Here is a 22,531-nt window from a genome sequence, read left to right as displayed (position 1 = left end):
CAGCCACAAGTCAAACTCAAAGAGAATGGTGTATCACTGGTAAGTATTGTGGTTCTAATGAATGAAAACAGGATGTGTTAAGGGAGCATATAGTGGTGAATTTACTCACACTAAATCATCTAAAATGGGAAAACCGACAAAAAAAAAGTTAATTCAGCATGTGACTAATTATATCCACAGGCATCTCAGTTTTTTTGCACACGTTGAATAAACTGTACCTTTTTTAATTTCCCATGATGAGTTCATTATGTAGCATTGTTTTCAAGGCCTCCTGTTTGAACAGACTGCAGAAAGCAAATATAGCATGGTTAATTAACAAGACTAAATATAAGAAATCTAAAATCTAAAATAATGATGTACAGAAAACACTCAAAACTCAACCCACCTGAATGTGTTAGATGCTAAAATTCCAGATGTGGTTTCTATTGACCGTTGGATGATTTTTGGTTGCGTTGTTGAGACATGTTTACTTTGTTGCCATGCTGTTACTCATAATACGTTCTGACTAAAATGAATATCTAAGGATGTTTTTAAGAACAAATTTATTAGAAAATATTTGTTATTTTAATATCAGCTACCAGCCATAAGAAAAATAATAAAATTTAAAAAATGATTGCGGAATATTGTTTTGGACATATCTTTTTTTTAATATAATGGTGCATCACAAGAAACATGCTATAATGTATGAAATAATATTTATAATAATAATCCATAATTCTATAATGAATATATGCTATAATATGTTATAATGTTTTCACATGAAAACTAAACAAAACATTGGATGAGAGTATCTGCTAAACTACTGTATGTTTTCATTTGCTTCATTGATGAACAGAAGTGCTACGTGTGATTTTTGTGACTTTATTTAACTACAAACAAGTAAAAAATGAGCTGATTTGTATAAAGCAGGTTTCTCCGAACATAAGGGAAAAACACAGTCATAAAAAATATTGCCTTGTTGTGATAAAAAATAAAAGGTACATTAAAAGGCAAATGGGAAATGCAGTTGATTCTTCAGAATGGGTCCCAGGGTATTGATTGTAGAGAACTGGACTGCTGATGAAAACAAGCAGATCTAAGGGGGAGGGAGGAAATGAGAACATCAGATTCTGGCTCTTTGAAATGCTCCAAAAACATTTTGATTTACATGAGTGATACACAATCCAAGAATGAATCCCATAAAGTACCAACAGAGTAATAGGACATATGAGCATGAAGAAAATAGCCATTGTATTATACATAACTTCAATGGAGTGCTGTTCTGTTTTTGACTGGGTTCAAGTACAGGAAGTGTCATGTGGTACTTTAATATGCTTTTAAAAACTGAAACACTCTCCCTTACCAAATCCCATCTGATAAATCTAGGATCACTTAAAAAGAGCCCTCATTGTCATCTGATCAAAACTTAGCCGGCCTTTTTTTTTTTTTTTTTTTACCAAAGCTTTGGTAGCACATAAAAAGACAAACTGGACCTATAAGATTCATGCGATTTAACTTTCCACATAAAAAGTCGTCTATCTCCATTAAAACAGAGCCAGGTTTAAGCCTCTCATAGAATACTCCAGCTTGTAGTATCTATCTACATTGGGACTGGGGGGGCATCTGGAACTCATTGGAGGAGATCTCCCTTGCCCTCCACTTGCAGCTTCCCCACTGTCATCCCTAAATCCCGTCTGAGAGCCGCCTTGGCAAGGCAACTCTCTGACCCAGCAGCTTAAGTCACTCCTCCTTGTAAAACGTTGGAATCGGCTCTTCGAAGGAGCACTCAGAAGCACACTTTAAATACTTTGAGGAGATTTAATATCAAGTCCATTATGGCCTTTCTGGAGCCCAGTAAATAGTCAATTAGTGGATAATTCTGATTCGATCCACATGCGGCCAGATCCGCTGGGGCGACCGGACAGCTTTGCATTCAGAGGGCCCCGCCAACACTCTCGGGAAAAAAAGGGGGCGACTGAAACGGGAGGGGCACCACATGTAGCCCTTTTTGTGCCTCACCTGCCCATTGCAGCAGGCATAAATGCTGTCAAGTCTAAATTGCTTTTTGTACTTTCAGTGACTTTGGAATAAAAACAAAGTCATAATCCCTCAAGCTGGAGTTGTTTGTGGTCTTGCTGCATTGGAACTGAGGGGGGTTGACTGATCTCAGACGAGAGGGTGGGCTTCAGGAGGAAGGCCAGATTGGGAGATTCAGAGGTCCAACTCAAGGACCCTTGATCAAAAGGTACATCTGGTTGACTCCAATAAAACATAAACCCAACTGTAGAAAATTGGGGTCCAACATTGCTGAGTGGCTTTGGATAAAAGGACCAATAAAAATTAATAATTGTATAATATACATACCGCGGATTAGAGTTTGGTGGATGGATTAATCTTTTATCCATCGGATTATATAAAGGCATGTGAGGTTGATATATAGTGTGCTGCGATGGCAGAAGAACACAGGCAACAAACAAGCTCAAATTTGGGCCTAATTTTTATAAAAGGCTATTTAACCAGTCACAACAAAGCTTCACAAAGTGAACAATGTTGATCTGTATCCAACTACATACTTCACTGGAATACAAGATTTTCAAAAAAACAGGATATGATTATAAAAACTGCTGCGGTTGGATTTGAGGACTACACATGCATAGTCTTCACATTACCTCATTGTTGCATCACATTTGCTGGCCAACTGGCTTAGCATGTGAACCTGTGCGGGTGCAGAAAGTGCGGGTTCTGGATGGCAAATTAGTGTTTGAAAGCGTGATACGCCTTTGTGCACTTCAATACTCCACCTCTGCGCTCTCAACAGAGTTTCTGTTGGGTCTACAGAGCCAATCAGCTGTTAAAACACCAAGGGCTGCCCCTTTTTCAAGCCCCCCAATCTTAACACGGCATCCTAGAGTGTGTGCACAGAACCAAAAGGAAATGCAGGAAGTGTTGCACCGAATAAACCAACCAGCGAGAGGGTTGTTGCAGCATACACATGACCTATCAAGCGACCAATCAATGATTAAAGTAGCCGAGTCTGCTTACCTCTGTATTTTATCAGTGGTAGAGCAACTGTACAGGTCAAAGGAAAGAGATCAGATTCCTTAGTCACATGACCAGGCACACAATTAGACATTGCTTGTTTTGAGAACAAGGTGCAACATTTGGTCTTGAGGGGACCATTTTTGATGAAAATGAGTTTACAACAACGGATTCCTTCCTTCCACAGGTCCAACTCCCACATCAGAACTCCTTTAAAGGCATTAGTCATTTAAGGAAGTGGAAAACCAATTTGTTTAAGCTCGAGACACTGTTTATGCTTACCTCACTTGTACCAGTTCTGTTACTACAGCACATATTCCATTTATTTGACCAAAATAACAAATGAATGAAGTCAAGACTTGACAGAAAAGACTCAACAGGGGCTGTCTGGAGTGGATAGTACTTTGGTTTAATGAATAGGGACAGGTCTATTCAAACAGACAAGGTATTGTGTGTAAGGAAAGGAGAATGCCTGCCAGTTTTCAACCATCTAGAGTGCCAATCCCCTCTACTGGCTGAACAAGGTTACTGCAGAGCCACGGAGGTGTTGGACAAATAAGGTTGTCATTTAAGTTATTGGTTATCCATATTAAACAAAACAAGAACAACATTGTAAGTGCAAATGTAATGTTAAGTTTAAATGGATAGTAAGTAATTGGTGACAGAACCCGAGGCCCGTGTCTTCCAGAATTACCTCTGTCACTTATAATGTTGCTCCCAGGAAAGGCTGGCAATCCCATAAAATGTGAGAGATGATCTTGGGATTAGCCTGGAAAAAGCAACTGCAAAGCCCCTGGCTAATTCATTTGTCCTCTTTAAAATCCCAATTGAGATTCTCTGCCTCCCAAGACCTCACCTCCAGCTGATGTCTGTGCACAGATCAAGTGTTTAGTTTGACAAATACAGCTTATGGAAGATCAGGCCACCAGTGACAGACAGAGAAGGCAGAGGGGATAAGACCATCGAAAAGTGATTACCTGGCTAAAGGAGGAGCACAATACAACCTTGTTTGTCATTTTGCACGCTTTGCCAAGCAAAGCACGTAATGCTAATTAGCCAGATCCACCGGGCAAATAAAAATAAAACTAAAGCAGATTGGATTCGGGAGTCATCTGCCACGTCCACCTGTGGGCTTTCTGGAAAACTCACAGGTTCAGGTTAGTAGCATACGCAATCAGTTTTAGCACAGAATATGACACGTTAAAGGAATAAGGGTGATGTTCTGAAATCTAAGTAGGCGTAAGCGCAAATAAAACCATTACACAAATCATTACACATTGAGATGGGCCAGAAGAAAATCAAGCACTTTTCTTACAATAAACTATCTTATTTTGTTTAGACAAACTGCTTTAGCACAAAATTCAGCCGAAAACTGCAGATTAGATCCATAACATTTTTCTTTTTTACTTCGAAAACCAACATGGACAGATTTCTCCATGTACAAAAGAATCTCTAATACATGTATATCAACAATTGGGAGACAGATCTAAGAGTATGGGTTTAGCACAAACAAAATTTGAATTTGACAAAGGACAAATGTACTTTCCCGGGGCCTCTGGCCAAAAGCAATGCCAACTTGTTGCGCTGTAAGTGCCCTAAGCCTGCGATGGAAGGCAAACTAGAGGATTAAGGTCCTCGGTTAATGCTCAGAGAGTCTTTACAGGTGATTTGAAGCTCATCCTTGCTGGCTTATGTAAAGCTGTCCTGAGCTGATATGGCACCTTGGTGAGAACAGGTGTCTACTGCTTCATGTTGACAAGCTGCACAAAAAAGTGTGTCTGTTTAGTGGCTAATACAGGAAAACGACATGCATTAAAGGTCTTTTTTCTCTATCAATAAAATGTTCTAAAGTGAAGCTAATAAAGTTAAAGCATTAATATTTAGTCAGTATTTACTTATTTCTCAAAGCCATTGGTTTCTGAGCATTCATCAACATTAAAGTTCAACAACAAACCCGAATCTCAGCTGGGGATTTTCTGCTCAGTCTTGTGTAGCTTACCTTCGTGCCCTCAAGTTTGTTTTGACTCCCTCCAGAGGTAATGAGGGTAAACAAGTTAAGATTACATATACCAGTAAGATTCAGAAGATAAACGGGAGCACGCTGTATTACATCTAAATCAATGTTTCTACCTTTGACGAGCAGCCAAGCAAAACAGATAAAGTGGCAATTCACATAGGCGTCTGCGTTCAGGCTCGGAATGAAGGGCGATACACCTTTTACCTGTCGTGCTTGGACACCACTGAAACACTGCAGGAATGGTGGGTATGCGAAGAACGCTTGAAAGGTCACAAGATTAGTGACAGGTCGAGCTGTCATGATCAGTGCCAGTGAACACATTATCTTTCTCATACACTTATGTGTTTCAATAAGCCTCATTTTCAGTACTGTGGGTGGTTGTATATTAGTAGAAGGGCTGCGCAAACAAAGATGCCAAGGTTAGACCACTCTAAATGAGTTTGAAAAGCCCTAAGAGAGCAAAAGAATGTTGTTTCTGTCACAGATGTGTGTTTACTTCAAGCGCTATTCAGGTCATTATTTGTGTGTTTGGTATGGCTTAAAGACAAACAACAAAAGAAAGAGCTACTGAAGGGCTTTCTTATAAAAGCTGCTGCAGTTGCCCAGACCTCACATAAAATTCTACACATCAAATGAGCAAAATTAAAGTTTAATGTATGAATCCAGGTTTCTCGCTGACTGATATTTTCAGCTTCAGGCAGTTTCTTAGTATAATTTTTGTAACTTATCAAAATAGCAACAATAGAATGGAAATAAGCCTAACTTTTTTTTTAACCAAAGTTTGATAAGATTCTAATCTTTAAACCTCGCAGACAAAACCAGCAAAACAATTTTTCCATAACCATCCTTTCACACGAAATGCAAATCATCAAATAGTAAAAACAGCAAAATACAGTAACTCTGAGAACTCTTTAGAAGTGTAAAACATATCAGATGGCTGTATGAAAAGGCAAATATGCTGCAGGCAGTGGAATCAGCGCTGAGAATGAGATGCCAGTTTACAGACTGTTCTCTGATGGCACAGATAACTGTCTGCCACCCAAGACAGCAAATTTGATTACTTTGTAATCAAAAAGACAGACTTTGCAAACCCAAAAAGACTGGATTCTGATGTTTCTGCAGCTGTTAGCTTTTCTTAGATGTTCTGGATATTCAAAACCATGTCAAAAACAATGAGACAAAAATCAAAAAGGTCAGTAGAGATTTAGCAGAGATTTCTAAGTCAGTGTGTCATTCTAAATTAAAATGTGGAGGGAAATTTGGACTCATATACAAGCTCAATTTATAAAAAAAATCTATTTTATATTTAAAATATAAAAGGAGTATAAAATAAAACTAAAATAGAACAAATGTTTTGAAAACTAAACTAAAATGAATAAAAATAAATAAAATGTAAAATTATGCACATATGGTAAGGTATGGTACCACCTAGTCAACCAAAACTGATAAAAACAATTAAACTTCCACTGGAGGTTGATACGTCCACACATTTGGCACGTTGTACCAACATGCTTCAATATCTTATAGAAAATCTAACCTTTTGACAGACTGAACAAAGCATGAAAACACATTCCTTTCTACAGAAGAATGCTACTTTAGTAGCGAAATCAACCATGAAACTTTCTGCTGAAACTGAACTTCAATGTGTCCATACATTTTGTCATTGACATGGCACACCATTTACTCTAAATAAACAGCACTGTCAGTGTCAATCACTTGCATAAACCAATGACGAAGAAATCCAATTACACAACCTCTTCACCATTAATTAACAAAAAACGCAAGAACATAGGAAACGAGACCTACTCAGGTCAGGCTAAAAACACCAGAGAGTGAAAGTGACAACGAGCAAACAGGGAAACATACAGTATAATACCTCTCTTCTTGTCTTTTAACATGGTCTTTTGTTTCCCCACTTTACTTGTTAATCTTCCTTCTGGTTTAGACGAAGCAGTCTGATATTTCTTTTACTCTTTTAGACATGCTGAATAAGTTTTCCCTCTTCAATTAGGCACAGTTTCCCGACTAACATGGATAACACTGTCAATTCTGAAAGAGGTCATATTCTCAGTGACCTGTGTATATGGCTCAGGCCTTTGTCTTGTCATCTTCCACACCAAATGCAAGGCATGTCAGGTCAGGTGCAGCTTGGTTTGGAATCTGACACTGATGGATATCGAGAACGACTGAGAATGTGACCTCAAAATCTCAACACCTGATATTAGACCAGAATGGGGGCGGAGCTGACTGTGGTTGACTTGGCCATCAGTGAGAAAAGATCTTTGGTGCATTCAAATATAACTGATACACAATCAATGGTGATGAATATTTCAGAATCCTGGCACATTGGCCCATACGGCAGAACATTACATTTGGCTAGTTTATTCCTTACCTCTTTCAACAGCATTGCTAACTGAATGCACAGTGGTTGGTTGACACATTTTGCTTATTTGCATGGGCATGGCTGTTTCCATCGGTCTAAAAAAAGGGAAAATAGCACCCATAAACCACAAGGAGAATTAGTCAGTTAGAATCGCTGAGTTCCAAAACAAGAATCAAGGTAGGTTCACTAAAAATTAAGGGTTGTTAAAGTCTTATACAGCAGTTTAATAATTAAACCACCATGAATGACATCCCAGTTACACTATGTTACACAGAAACACTATGAACATTCCTGCTACAAAAAGACAACTGAGTGGCCATGATCAAACTTTATCAAGTAAAACAAAGTTTAAAACACTTATGTTTAAAGCTCCAGTGCAAAGCTGTAATAAATGCGTAATTTGCTCTTTTAGGTCACATTCTCTAGGCCAGTGTGATTCGTTTATAAATTAGCCAAAGGGCAGTACGAGTCGGTTGCTCTATCCCCCAACTGACGCAACAGCTTGTCTCCTTCAATTCTTCATTCTCATCCGGATTGAACCAGCAAACATCCTTGTGTCACAAGAGTGGACTAGCACCGGGTGTCTAAAGTGCAGGCTTAGTTGACATCCTGTCAGTGTACAAAACATGTATGACAAACAATCTGTTCGTGCACAAGATGATTGAAAAAGCATGTTGTGAACTCAAAGCACACACAAATCTATAAATAATAAATCCATCAGTGGTCAGTTTTAGCTTGTTGAAGCTTTTAGCTCGAGAACAAGGTGTATGCAGGTTAGTTTTTACCAAAATACGTGTATGAACCAGAAATATTGCAGCAAAAACAATAATTTATAAGTGAAAGCATCATGTAAGCTGTTGAAAACGGATGAATGATCCTAAGATAATACAAACACTCTTAGTCCCTCTTCGTGAGAGAAAAGTATTAATTGTACTGTTAGTGACAGATGGCAGTCTCTGTGATGAATCACTTATTCATATTTATCTTGTGCTTAACAGCGAGAAGAAAATATTGACACAAAATTAAAGGTTTATATTTATTATTTAATAAAATTAACATTTATTAATGGTGTTAATCTAAATCAATCAAATGCTGACCTGAAAAACACTTTTGGTGAAGCCTGACTAGATATAAGCATGGTGAAGCCTGTAGAAACACACATCTCTAACCTCTCCCCAAACTCATGGCTTCACTCACTTCTCCTGCTCCCCACCCTTGTTTGCTCTTTGGATTACTCTCATAGCTTCTGCCCCTATTGGTCTTTGTGTTGTGTGTTTGTGTATACACTATGAGCACAAGAGTGAGAGAGCACACACCTCTTTTGTTCAAGTGACAGCATGTGTGAAAAGAGGAATCCTTAGGCTTTCTCTGTTCTTTAGCAGTAACACCCTTGCTGCCATTAGCAATCTGATTGCTAATATAAAACATCACTCTAAACTTCGCGTTTTAAAGAGGCTCAACTGTTAGTCGGGTAAATATTGACTGTTAGCAATTAAATTTTTGTTCATGAGCAAGATTAAGTGGAGCTATCAAGCCAGAGGCTATTGTGTACAGCGCAACAGAGGAGGAGACATCCACGACATAGAATTGCGTGACTCAAAATCATTTTTATTCCTTTGTCATCAGAAAAACAATAACTGTTTGCTGTTGAAAATCAAAGGCGAGCAAACATACCTTACCGTGTGAAGGAAACATTGCTTCTGATCTCACCTACGCTGTCAATAATAGACATACTGGGATGTTGAGGCTCAATTTTATTCCTTATGAACTTATGGTGAAAAATGTTTGCACTTTTACAGAAAAAAAGATGCTACAGTAAAAGTGCTATAATAACAGCTACAGCTAAAACTGTAACCTTGCCATACACAATGAAACAATATACTGTGAAGTAACACTATTACAATTTTATTGGAAAATGTTTGGATTTTTAAGTAAAAAGTATGAATTACCATAGAATCTATAATATTTTACAGAAAAACACAGGTACTTATACATTCAGCAACCGCTACATTTATGTTTTTCTGTACAAATAAAAAAAAAAAGTAAAAAAAAATACAGTGAGAAACCAAAGTTATTTTACTTTATTATATTATAATAAATGTAAATAGTTTTATTCCTAATATTTCTGTAATCAATTATGCATATTTAGGTGTTTTGGCTGTAAAATGTAACTAAACACCCAAATGTACATAAATTATTTTAAAAACCATTGCATAAAATATAAGTTCGATACACTGTTAAAATTATCAGTTAAATTCAATGTAAAAAAAAAACTTACTATCATTACAATATAAAATTATTATAATTTACAAGTTATGTTAATATAAAAAATTTGCTTTGTACGAAACTTGTATTTTCAGCACTGGAAATCAGGATTAAAACACCAGGAGATGAATTTGGGCCTAAAAAGTTGTTCTGGTCTAGACATGGGCATTGAAGGATCAGTGTTTGCGTGCTGTCAAGATGATGTTAGCTAACACTTATGAAACAACAAGTCAAGTCCCCCTGGGAAACCTTGTTGTTTTAGACACTCAATTAGTTTTGGGGGGTCAGCAATGTGTGCTTTCTTTTCATTTTCTTTGCCTCTCCAGCAAGACGTCCTCATAATCTTCCCTAACACACTTTAAAACTCTAAAATCCTCCCAAGTACGCCAGAACATAATAGGCTGCCTCGGTACACAAAGCATTTTTGGTGAAAACTGCTAGGACAGACAAATGATTTGCCTGATACAAAGGAGAGAAATTTGCTTGTGTTTGCATTGCTGATTGGTGGAGGCTTCCAGGAGTTTGAACAGCCGGTACTCTATGAGACGAGATTCAGAAGCAGATGTACTCGCACCATTTGCGAACCTACATATCATCCACTTAGCGATAAGTAAATCTTCACACGACTCTCCCAAATCGTAAAGAGGAAAGTCCATCCATTTGAATAAATATAAAGAGGTGTGCAGAAGTGTAAGCAGACAGCACCCCATCTGCAATCAAATGAGATGTAAAATAATGGGGTGGGAAGGCGTTTACTGATGGGGAAAAAACGACAAGGTGAAGTGAGCATGTCGGTGACACCTTGGCGCTCCCAAAGAGGAGGGTAATTAGAAATGGCGCAACTATCCAATCAGCAAACTCAGAGACACACTGTCCCTCCTCCCTCCTTCACTTCACAATTGGACACATGACTGGAGATGCACAACGGGGAGCTGAAGCCTCACGGGCAAAAAGTGGGTCACGAATGAAAGCCAATTAACAGACTGAATGATGGCGCATTCATATAAAGCACCCTAAAAATTAGGTTAATGGTTATATCTGGGTCATATTACTCCACAAAGATACTAATATAGCTCGAAAGCTAAGAGTTGGTCTGAACGTGACAGGGTTAACAGCTTCAGCCATATCTGTGTTGATCTTGCGTACCTCCCAGTGCACTGGGAGTGTGTGCTATGTTCACACAGCTGGTGGAGACACCTCTAAAACTCTCTTTGTGTCTCTGTCAATAATCCTGTTTGCCTTCTCATTATCCCAAGCTTTAACGCCTCCGACTCAAACTGCAAACGGCCTCTACAAAGATAGAGCTCAGCGGCACTGCAGGATATGTGTTATGGCAATTATCAACATGTTCTTGTTTCTAATGGCAATTCATTGTCTCTCATGGTCTGGGCGCAACCATTAACTCATAGGAAAGCCGAAGAGGATTGCGAGGGCTTCATCACATGATGACAGAATTGTTGTCACACGGCCCCTCTTGGGTCTTTAGGAAAACGCGGTTCTCCAGCCAGTCCAAGCATGTGCCCTCTGAGGTCATACACAGCAAAGATGTCCTGCTTTCCATAACACACCAGCAGCACACAGCCAGTGAGCTGCTATGGAGTTCAAGGGCTCAAGGATGTACGGTTGACATCGCAGCTTAAATCGATGACCATGTTTGAGATGATTGAGCAGAAAAGGAGGCAATGAATGCCAGTTGTGCAGAAGCATATTTGTACATATTTATGTCAAGCAGACACAGCTGTGCATCTTTGTTGTGACATGTACATAGTTAAAATCCTGCTGCAGTCAAATATGTCATCGGCTTTCCAAATGACTATGAAAGGCAGGATGTAGATATTGTAAGACAATGCGTGTAAGCCAGACCATGCTGGCAAAACAGCAATGCAGTGGAGCATACTGCCATCTACTGACCTTCAATGAATGAATGAATGAATAAATAAATGTCCTAATATATTAGTATTGAATGAATGTATTTAACTAACTATTTAAAATAGTTTCACAAAATGAGATACATACACGTATTTATACATATAAACACACATACACATATATAAACACTACTGTTCAAACAGGTCAAGTTTTTTGAACGATTTTTAAAAATAAATTATTGTATTCAGAAAAATTTATTAAATCGATCAAAAGTGATATTAAATATATTTATTATTTTACGAAAGATTTCTATTTAAAATCTATTCATCAACTAATTTAAATAAAATTATTATGTTTATTCATATATTATTATATAAAAATAGCATTAGTTAAAATGATTTGATGGATCACGTGATGCTGAAGCCTGGAGAAATGGCTGCTTATCACTCACAGGAGTTTTCAGGAGACAGCTTTGCCATCACAGGAATTTATTTAATTATTAATTTTAATAATTCATTTAATTAATTTTGCTGTTGTTTTGTTGTAATTTTAATTACTGCAAATGAATGCAACCATGGTGAGCATTCAAAAATATTAAAAATATCTTACCGACCCGCGACCCCTATTTACAATATAATTGTAAATATAAATGTATACAATAGCTGTAAATCTGACTATATAGTCGAAATGTCTTTCATATAAACACGCTCATTTAAAAAAAAAAAAAAAAGGCAAACAGAAACTGAGTGGCTTGGTTTTCAGCAAACAAAAAAAGAAGAGGGAGATGCCGAGTATGAGAGCACCTCAATATCTATAAACATAATTGAAAACAAAGCTTATCACTGCACTTTCCTGTGCTCTCAAAAACAATGCTTTGTTGGGTGTGATTGCAAAGTCAAAGAGAAAGCAAATACAGGACGTAGTGCGAATAGACGGCCACAATACATCAGAGCAGCGCTTTAATGTAACACCTGCTGTCCAGGCCTGCAAGTCATTGTGCCCCTAACAAGGCACTCAGGGGCATAAAAGTGCAGTGCTCCCTGGTCGCTTTTGTGTCCAGCTATGACCGTGTTTGCTTTCGAGGTGTTCTCCTGGTGCGACAGCGATGCTCTCATTGTCAGAAAGCCCATGGGCTTTGTGCGCTGACACGCAGAGGAAGGGAGGGGAGCTGCAGATGCGTGAGTGTGTCTGGACCTCGGCCAGTGGAGCTTCTCAACAGCGAGAGGCACCTGTGCTGACACCTCCCCTTGTTATTTTACATAAGTAATCCCTCGCTTGCTAAAGCATACAAACTTCTGAGCATGGATCCTTTCACCGCAAAAGTGCCTTTCATCCTTTTGGAAAATGACAACACTGACTTGTTTTCAGTTTCTAAGGTATCACCTCTCTTGTTGTTGAGAAGATTCTGGCTTGGGGCTGTTCTGACACCATTTTGTTTTTTGGGTGTGATTCCTGGTACTAAGCCGGGAGATATTGTATTAAAAGTGATGGTATTTTATCTCTTTGACTGTGGAGTCACACCTGCTTCTGGTCAACTTTTATTTCACTGTGAGGAAATATAACCTGTTACCTTCTGTAACACTTCACAATAAGTTTCAATTTGTGACATTAGTTAATCCAAGTATCTTGAACTAACAATAAACAAAACATATAAAGCATTTCTTCATCTCTGTTAATGGTAATCTATATATATAAATTTTTAAAGGGGTCATCGGATGCCCATTTTCCACACCCCGCCCCTCTCTTCCGAGAGTCCTCTGAGAGACGGTTAACTTTAGCCGCATTCATCGTGAAACTTGCTAACTAGCACGCTATTAGGAAAGGCGATTTGCAAAGATTCAATAAAAAAAACGTATACTCACTTCTTCTGTAGGTGAAGATGGATCACGAATGATTCGCACGAACATAGACGCATTTAGATAGCTCGGGGCTGCATTCCCTTCACAAACAAACGTACTCCACTGCGTCTTCAGCGGCTCAGATATCAGGAGTAAATGACGACTGCTATGTTCATTATTACAGCCAACAACAAAACACTTCAATCGCTTAGGAGTCATTCTTGTCTACCCCTGCTCCGGCGTAGAAACAATGGCGGACTGATGACAGCTCACTCAGGGCGGGTCTAAGGTAAAACGTTAGTGTCAATCAAACAATCGTGGGAGGGCCTGGGTCTGTGTGACGTCACACAGACAAGAAGCTGTGAATGGCTTGATTTGAGAAAGGGGTAATGGTTTTAGTAGATAAAAAAAACACCGGGTGGATTTTTATCATTATAGGGTGGTTGTGTACACACACTGCCAACACACATTTATGTTCAAACAACATGTAAAAGTGCATTTCGCATCCGATGACCCCTTTAACATTTCAATTTGTATACATTTTAATAAACTAATAACTGCAATATTGCAGTGGAAAACAATTTGTTACATGCCTAACACACAGAACAAAATACAATAAACAACAAAAAACCTAATTAATAAATTAACATTAGTCTGATTTAATAAATGCTTTGGTTAATTAAACTATTTTTAACCATTTTCTTAACAAGCTTAACTTTTGAAAATGTACTTTTGAATTATGAACAGAAAGAAAAATAAATAAATAAATATATGAACATTAGCCTAGACTAATAAATGTTATAAAAAGATAATTACCCTCACACTTAATACATTAACCAATGTTAATGAATAGAACATTACTGCAAAATGTTATTCAGACTAAGATAATGCCAAAATTTATTGCAGCAGAAACTTGAAGCATGGAAAAAAAAGACACAAGACATGGTTCAACGAAGTTGTAAAAATAAAAGTAAACTACTCAGCAAAAAAAGCGTTTCAAATTCGCGCTGAAAGCCATTCTTTACACAGCCGCGCTTCAGATGACAATTCATTAGTTCTTCATAACCCATTCGTTTTTTGTTGTACTGAATCTTTTGAAATCCTTGAGACATTTGGCACTGTTGGCTTGTGTCCACATGCTAAACTTCCACCTCTGAAAGGCCTTAAACCGGTTTCATCAATTTGAAAATGAACACCACTGATCTCGGGTCGCGCTGAGCCGGATTAAAGGCAACAGGAATAAAAGTGCTGAAAAGAGGCTAAATAAACTGTTGACTTTCTCATGACGCTTGTGCACTGTGTAATGATGAGTCAGGGCAAGCGTTGAGTGTTGGGAAAGTGTGCATGCATAATTCACCCAACCTCTGTCTCTTACACAGTCTGTCCGTCAGCACACAGAGTGCCTCTGCCGTTCGGCTGCCACTTTGAAAGGCCTCTGAAGTCGCCTCTCGACACAGAGGCACGAAGGGGAAGGGTGCGTCTTAGTATGTGTGTCTGTGTATAAATCCTGCATCGGAGCTGTCTCTTCCTGCACATTAGGGCAGATGTCTGTCAGCAGAGATCATTTGCTTAAACAAACCGTCGTGGCACTCCACATGTGGCCCCCGTTCATTAGCGTGGCACTTGAAGCCGTGCGTGTTTTGACACACTGTGTCTCAGAGCTTCCAATATTTACACAACCACAGACCACCTACATTCTAGCGAGGCACAGAAATGTGCCCATGGGCGCGCGTACGCGCTTCTAAAGCATTAAATTTTCACTTAGGTTTCCTTCACTCATTTGCAAGCTCTGACACTTAACCAGAGAGAGGAGGAGCTGGGCATTCTCTGACAGCCTGGAGATTTTTTTCCACACAAACCTATACAAACAGATGTAGCATCAATCATTCTGGGGGCTGGCAGCTGGATTTAACAGTAGATGATTGATTGGCTTCTCTGATGAAATCGCTATCGACTTGTTAAGAACATGCTTACTGTTTACTTAGTAATGGTGCTCTGGCAAATTGCATATGTCAGAATAAAAAAAAAAACTTGATATGTGGACACCAATGTAATTAAGATTATTATGGAAAAAAAAGATTTAATCTGGTAACATCCAGTATAATTTATTAATTCAACATTTATTAGTTTACAGTGAACTTATAAATATACAAGTGTTCTTTTTTAATCCATGACCATAATACACCACTTGAAACGTCAAAAATGCATTAATACAGAAATTAACATTAACCAAGATTCTATCTGTACAACAAGAAAAAACAAGAAAAATCTGTAAAAATACTGTTCATTGTTATTTCACATTATAGCATTAACTACTGCTAATGTATAAAATCGTATTGTATACTGTTACAAGTGATCAAGTAGTAATTATTAACCACTCAAAATTTGTGCACTTTTTCACTACCTACGATAATTCTGCAAAATTCTGTGAAACGGACTTAAAGGCACAATATGTAAGATTTTTTTTATTAAAATATCCAAAAACCACTAGAACAGTGTTATATATTTTGCTGACTTGTGTACTTACAGTCTCCCAAATGTTTTGAAGAATGTTTAAATCTAGAGAAATTAGCAATTTTAACTAGTGACACGGGTCGTGTCCATAGTGTCATTGTGTCGCCTGCCAATGATGTCATAACCCCTCGATTTCCGGTTTTGTTTTGTAGAAAACATGGAAACACCAAAGACGCTTTAATATGTTGTGCGTTTTAATAGACCGGTGACGACCGCACAGAGTAGCATTATAACAGAGCTTTCAGATGAAGACCACAACTCCCATGATTCCACACTCAGTCACGGCGTCATCACACTACGCCTTTGTCTGTTTATTTTGAATACGCGCCATCCAGCGGCGAAAATTACATATTGTGCCTTTAATATTAGGTAACGCATATCTGTAAACTCTGCCTCCCATCTAACCTCACCTAAAGATGTGGGTGTCTAACTGCACTCTAGAAACGTACATAAAAGTAATATCTATAACTTACACTAAAAAAATGCCAGCAAAAAAGCACTGTCATACCAATAAGACAAACCATTGGATCAGTATCTTTTTTGAACAAAGTCCAAACAAAGATAAACATGTAGACATGCAGGGGAATATTAGGGAAATAAATGGACCTTGTATTGAATTTATGACCTGCATTGATATCAGACAAAATAGCTTGTCTGCAGCATTTAGATGGCAGCAAATCACTAACAGCATGGAACGTCTACCAACAAGGCCCATAGTCACTGATTTATATTTAACCTTACATTTAGCCTCTTGAAATTCTTTGGTGAGCAGGAGACAGACCCTCAAGAACATGGTTATTTAGCACCCTGGGCAGGAAGGAGTGCTCTCTCATCCAATAGGAGCCAGTGCTGGGGCTTATAGCATGGCATGAAGACCGCCAAGGCTCATAGCTCAAGTAATCTTCGCTACGATCAGCATCGAGGAGACAATTATCCCAGAGAAGTGAACTTCACAAGCCTTCCACCCAGCCTACAGTGAAATCAAAAACACATGGTGGAATCAGACAACTTTATAGGCACCTAGCTCACAAAACAAGGGGAATGTGAGGTAATATATGAGCAGTCCAGCAATACCACAGCAGAACAAGACAATGAGAGGCTGTTATCCATTGTCTGGCTGATTTGTCTGGCTGTTCTCTGTGGCTCTGTACCAGACAATGCTTTTACCTGAATCACAAAGAAAGAATTCAAATAAGTCTCTGATCAATCTAAGCCATGGTGTGTCTGACTATTGGAAGCAGCTAGATCCAAAATGATTGAAAACACGGTAACTGGAAATGAAATAAAAATAAAAGTTAAAAAACATAACTCTGAAACACTGACAGGCTGGAGTTCAGATCGAGTTGGGATAAAGTCCCCCCAAAGACAGAAGTACGCTGCATGGTTCAATATAAGGTCCATCAGCATCTCTATTAAAAAGTCAATTTTATTGATTCACTGATGTGTGTCAACACAACAGCAATGTTTAACTGTATTAATTAACACCACATGATTTCGCTCTTATAATTAAGAAATCAATTTCCTACCAAATGGAAATGACAATAGGGAGTTACCTAATAAGTGTTTAATTGATTGAACTGATGGCCACACAAGTACTACATGAAAGTGCCATTTGTTAGTGGCTAAATCTTCAGATACACCAAGTACATGTATATGGAAATAAGCTTTGGAAATATGTGCTGGAAATACTTTCTTGGCGAATAAAAATGTACACATGTACCACAAAAAATATAAATAAATAAATACAAAAATATGAATAAAACTAAAAATAATAATAATAATAAATAAATACTCGACAGTTAAAAAAAAAAAAATCACCTTTTGGCAACAAATTAATTACGACTTTATAATTAAGCTATAACACATGAGGTTAAACTCAATCACCTAACTGACAAGTGGCCTCTATGATTTAACAGATTACAGATACGAAGAAAAAAATGTATTAAAGGCTCAAAGTAAACAACAGAGGATGAACCACAACAAAGAATGTCTATACTCAGATCAGTCTACTAATCAAATTGTTAAGTCAGATTAAGCGTCTAATTCTGAATAAACCTCTGAAAGAAATCCAGGTTTATTGTTCAAGGGGCTCCAAAACTATAACCCAAGCCAAGATTTGACAGCTGTGTCTGCAGACAGATTGAGGGGGAGATGTTTAGGAACTAAGATGATCAAAACCAGCCAACAGCAACTTCAGACCCCCAGACTCGAAAATTACATAAACTGTTATACAATATATCTCTTGCTTATACTTAAATCAACCATTTACAATACTTTAAATTGTTATAGTTTTAAAGACCCTACCACAAGTGGCATATCAGACTTATTCTCTGTGTGTTCCTTAATGCCGTTGTCTGCTCATGAGCCAATTATTGCCAGAGATTACAGGTCTAAACCTCTAACAGAGTCTCTTCAGCCCATAAGGGTTTTTATTCGGATTCTAGGCTGTAAAAACTGGCATCCAAGCCAGCACAAGATGGTAACATGACAGACAGATTAACCAAAATGAGGATTAGCTATCCATTACATTATAGATGACGCCTCACCTGCTTAGTCGCATACCCCTTTGAGAGAGAGAAAAAAAAAGGATTTATCAAGACTGGTGCATACTGTTGCTGCAGCAACAAACATTCAGTGACTAGGCAACCACCTGTCCACAAGCCACTCCTAGTTAAAGCACCCAAACCCAAAACACAAGCAGTTACAACATCACCCCACCCACCGGCCCTAACAATGCTACCACAGCTTCTGGCTAACAGCTTCCTTTGCTGTGCAACGTGACGCCTCGGGGACACATGGCCTAAGATATAGTGTAAAACCTGAGTTCATGTCCTGTTCGTTGTGTTTACCTTTTCACATCCAAGTCCACTGCTCATATTGAAGAATGGATCAAAGTGGGAGTCAAAGATAGATGGAAAAAACAAATCTTGTACAGATAACTTGGATTCTGTAACTCAACATACAAAAGGCGCTGTGACATAATAAACATCCACATAAATCCAAATATATGAACTTATGGTCGAAAACAAATTCCTAAAGCCCCACCAAGATATTCAAAAGTGATTAAAAAATAATTAAAATACACAATATGCCATAAGGCTTAGTCATTTGGCAAATAAATGAAGCAATGTTTTCTTTTGTTTCATCCAAAAAGCAGTGAAGTGAAAAGCTCTGCTCTGAATGATCACATTTTATACTCAGTGAAGCGTGATAATTTCCTCTCATGAGACAAAATGATCCAGTTTAATTACAAATATAACGTTAACCTCCGTAATGGGGTCAGAGTCTGTCAACCTTCCTTCTCCACATTAAAAACCACCAAACTACGCCATGTGCGCCGAGCTCCCTACAGGCTGTGAATAATGGGCAATTATTTAATGTGCCCTCAACGTCCTCGCCCATTATGAATTAAAGTTTGGACGGTGTTGAGAGGTAACGGCTGAGGCTAACACTTTTGAGAGCTGTCGAGCTTTGCTCTGATGCAAAGACAAAAGGCCAAGAGGGGGGAGAAAAACGGGTCAGCGGTACCGCAAAAGCAGGGATTGCAGGGCTGGACAGATCCAGATGAAACCACCATTACACACCAACGGGAGATGTGTTTAACATGGTGCGATGGTGGCCATGTGAATGATGGGATGACACCTCTGGGGAGTGTGTCGGCCCCATGCTACACACCCAAATGGAGGTCAGGCCGGAGGGGTGGAGGATTTGTCAGGGTGAGCCTAGGACTGGAGGGTGACGAGAGCCGACTGCAGCATAAGTTTAAAGCAGGTGGTGGGCTGTAATAAAGATGGCTACAGGACATTTTCCACACGTGTAGCATCTTTTCCTTACATTAAACAAGCAAAATTTGTATTTTAAAATGTATTTTTACAGTTTAACAGAAACAGCATCAACAACATATTTGGTGAAACTGAAATTTGTTTCAGTTTGGAATAGTTTTTTTTTTTGTTAAAATATAAATTAATAATAGGGCTGTGCAATATATAAATTAATAATAGGGCTGTGCTGATACGTACGATAAGATTTTTGATACTGTAAAGTTGTGATGCCTAAATTGACTTGTAGCATTTAAACAACTCTATTGTTGACAAAATAGAATAGAATTTTAATATTAGCCTTTTATAATAATCTATAAAACTAAAGTAATTATCGGCTGAAGAGTATCGACATGAATTCTAAATAATTGTTACATTTACTTAAAAAAACAAAAAACAACAAAAAAACACTACTGTTCAAAAGTTTGGTGTCGGTATGATTAAGTCTCTTATGCTTGGTATATTGTATTGTAATTTTCTTTTTTCCCCCTAAATTTTAAAATGTATTCCTGAGATCTGAATTTTCAGCAGCCATTATTCAGTCTTCAGTGTCACATTATCCTTGAGAAATCATTCTAATATGCTGATTTGGTTCTCAAGAAATATTTCTTATCATTATCAATGTTGAAAACAGTTGTGCTGCTTAATATTTTCGCAGAAACGGTAATATACATTTTTCAGGAAAGTTCAACAGAAGAACATTTAGTAAAATATCTTTACAGTCACTTTTGATCAATTTAATTTGGATCTTAACAACAATAAAAACCTTACTAACCCCAAACTTTTGACCGGTAGTGCAAAAAATTAAAATAAAAGTGTTTTGACACAATAATATGTTGTCCTCAGTTAATGGGTCATCTGAGTCCAGACACACCAGACGCACTGAAAAGTTATGACTACTCAACCACTGCAGACTTTGTGGATCAATAAACTTCTGTTCATATGTAGGGGTGCAGCCTATAATAGCCTAATACCAACAAACCAATAAGCCCTTCTTGTATGATTTTGATCAATATTTCATAGAATGATAAACTGATTTATACAATATTGGATATAGATCTCTAATAGACTGGACTTTACAGCGTTTTTAATTTGTAAAATACACACAAACAACAAAAAAATATTTTATTATACCGCCATTGTGTTTTTCAAGTTCTTTATGGCTTCCTTTTCTTGTCTAAGTACCTGTCTGGTTCTGATTGATTTAATTAAAGCTCAAGGACTTCCAATCAATAAGGATTTTTTCCCCCAGTTTGAAGAATTCGTTCCATATGGTGTCATACACGAACATGGTGGATATTTGTGTACAGGGTGCACAAAAACATGAGAAACAAAAGAAACGGACTGTGTGCATTCATCTACGCGCTCTCACCTAAAATAACCACAGAAGTAAGTGCTGGCCTAATATTGACTGGGTGTCAGCAGACCAGCACAAACAGCAAAAAGACAAGCTAATGTTTCAGAGGTCATGTTTGCTCAGGCTTTTCCCTTAGTGACACAGAACCTCATCACTAAGAATTGAAATGGGTTATAAAAGGGAAAATAAAACTGGTCTATTGTGCTGCCACAAATATGAAGTTAATACAGCACAAACTGCAATTTCCTAATTTGGAAATAAAATAATTAAATAACTGTAAATTAATTATTTGACGCATAGAAATATTCAACAGGCCTACATAGGTAATTTTGCCAGAAAAGTAAATTATTTGGCACTCTGAAAGAGCTTGCAGGGTCAAAATGCATCATGGCCCGTTTGCCCTTCTGTCAGGTGAATAGGACTGCACTGATCTACACAGGATACAGCAGATAGTGACGGTTTGCTTAAGCAGGAGCAAAGACCACACCCTAATGGGAAATTAAGGGTGTGAAGCACTTGAATGTGGTCTTGTCAGACTAAAGCAAACATTTTACTAGATGTAGCCTACTTTTCAAAAATTACTTTTTAAATATTAAAATAAAAGTCGTTTTAAATGTTAATAATATTTCAAAAGTACGGTATTTTTTGGCAAATAAATGCCTTGGTGAGTATGTAAGATTTCTTTCAAAAACAAAAAAATTATGCTGACCCCAAACCTTTTAACTGTAGTGTCCAACACACATACATTTACATTTAGCAGTAAACAAAATGCTCTGAACAAACAAGTTCTGATCATGTTAAAAATTTATCAAATACTGTTTTGGTGAGCAGAGCACTGGGAAACTGTGGAGTGGTATGTTTTGGCAACAGCCAAACCCTAGTCTCACTTACCTTGGTTAAGGACTCCAGTTCAAATTCATTCACAAAGGCAGATTGACTGGATAACCGCTGGAAGAGAAAGGCTCCATGTCACAAAAGGAAAATTCAACCACTGAGCATCCACTGCACACTGCCAACACTTGGCTAACCTCTGTGTTTGGGAATGTCTGCCCTCAGATGCCATTTTAAGCATCTTTGGGAGCCTGTTCTTCCTCGAATATGATCTGTGAACTTTGATTCCTGCTTATTGGATCATAGAAATAAATACAAAATACTAAGATATGTGTTAGTACATTAAATTTAAGGACATATAAGCAGATATTCCTACCTGTTTGGGTCTCTAAGCTGTCTTTTAGCACCGATACATTCAGTAAAGGTGTAGGAAGCAAAGGTTCAACTGTTATACAAGTGTCTGTTTTACTAGTTCTTCTCTCCCTTTTTAACCTCTCTGCAGATGGCGTCTCTGCTTCCCCAATTTTCTGCTGGTTAACTCTTTGTGTCTGCTCTCTTTCCTTTCTATTCAGGATATGGCCTTTCCCTTTCTGGTTTAAGTGTAGTTTAAGTGAGGTTGGA

General features: G+C 37.9%; 1 long non-coding RNA gene across 1 annotated transcript; it reads right to left on the bottom strand.

Moving 5' to 3' along the window:
- Nucleotides 1-865: 865 nt before the first annotated feature.
- Nucleotides 866-22,189, bottom strand: LOC107743739 (uncharacterized). The gene is made up of 3 exons (XR_001640421.1): nucleotides 22,108-22,189; nucleotides 21,971-22,027; nucleotides 866-1,075 (listed from the first exon to the last, which is right to left on the bottom strand). It is a non-coding gene; the product is annotated as an uncharacterized LOC107743739 (long non-coding RNA).
- Nucleotides 22,190-22,531: the final 342 nt, after the last annotated feature.

This window comes from Sinocyclocheilus rhinocerous, unplaced genomic scaffold (genome assembly GCF_001515625.1).
Source record: "Sinocyclocheilus rhinocerous isolate Xijiao unplaced genomic scaffold, SAMN03320098_v1.1 scaffold166, whole genome shotgun sequence".
NCBI classification, from domain to species: domain Eukaryota; kingdom Metazoa; phylum Chordata; class Actinopteri; order Cypriniformes; family Cyprinidae; genus Sinocyclocheilus; species Sinocyclocheilus rhinocerous.
Note: the sequence above shows the minus strand (reverse complement) of the source record. Positions and strands in the feature narration are given on the sequence as shown.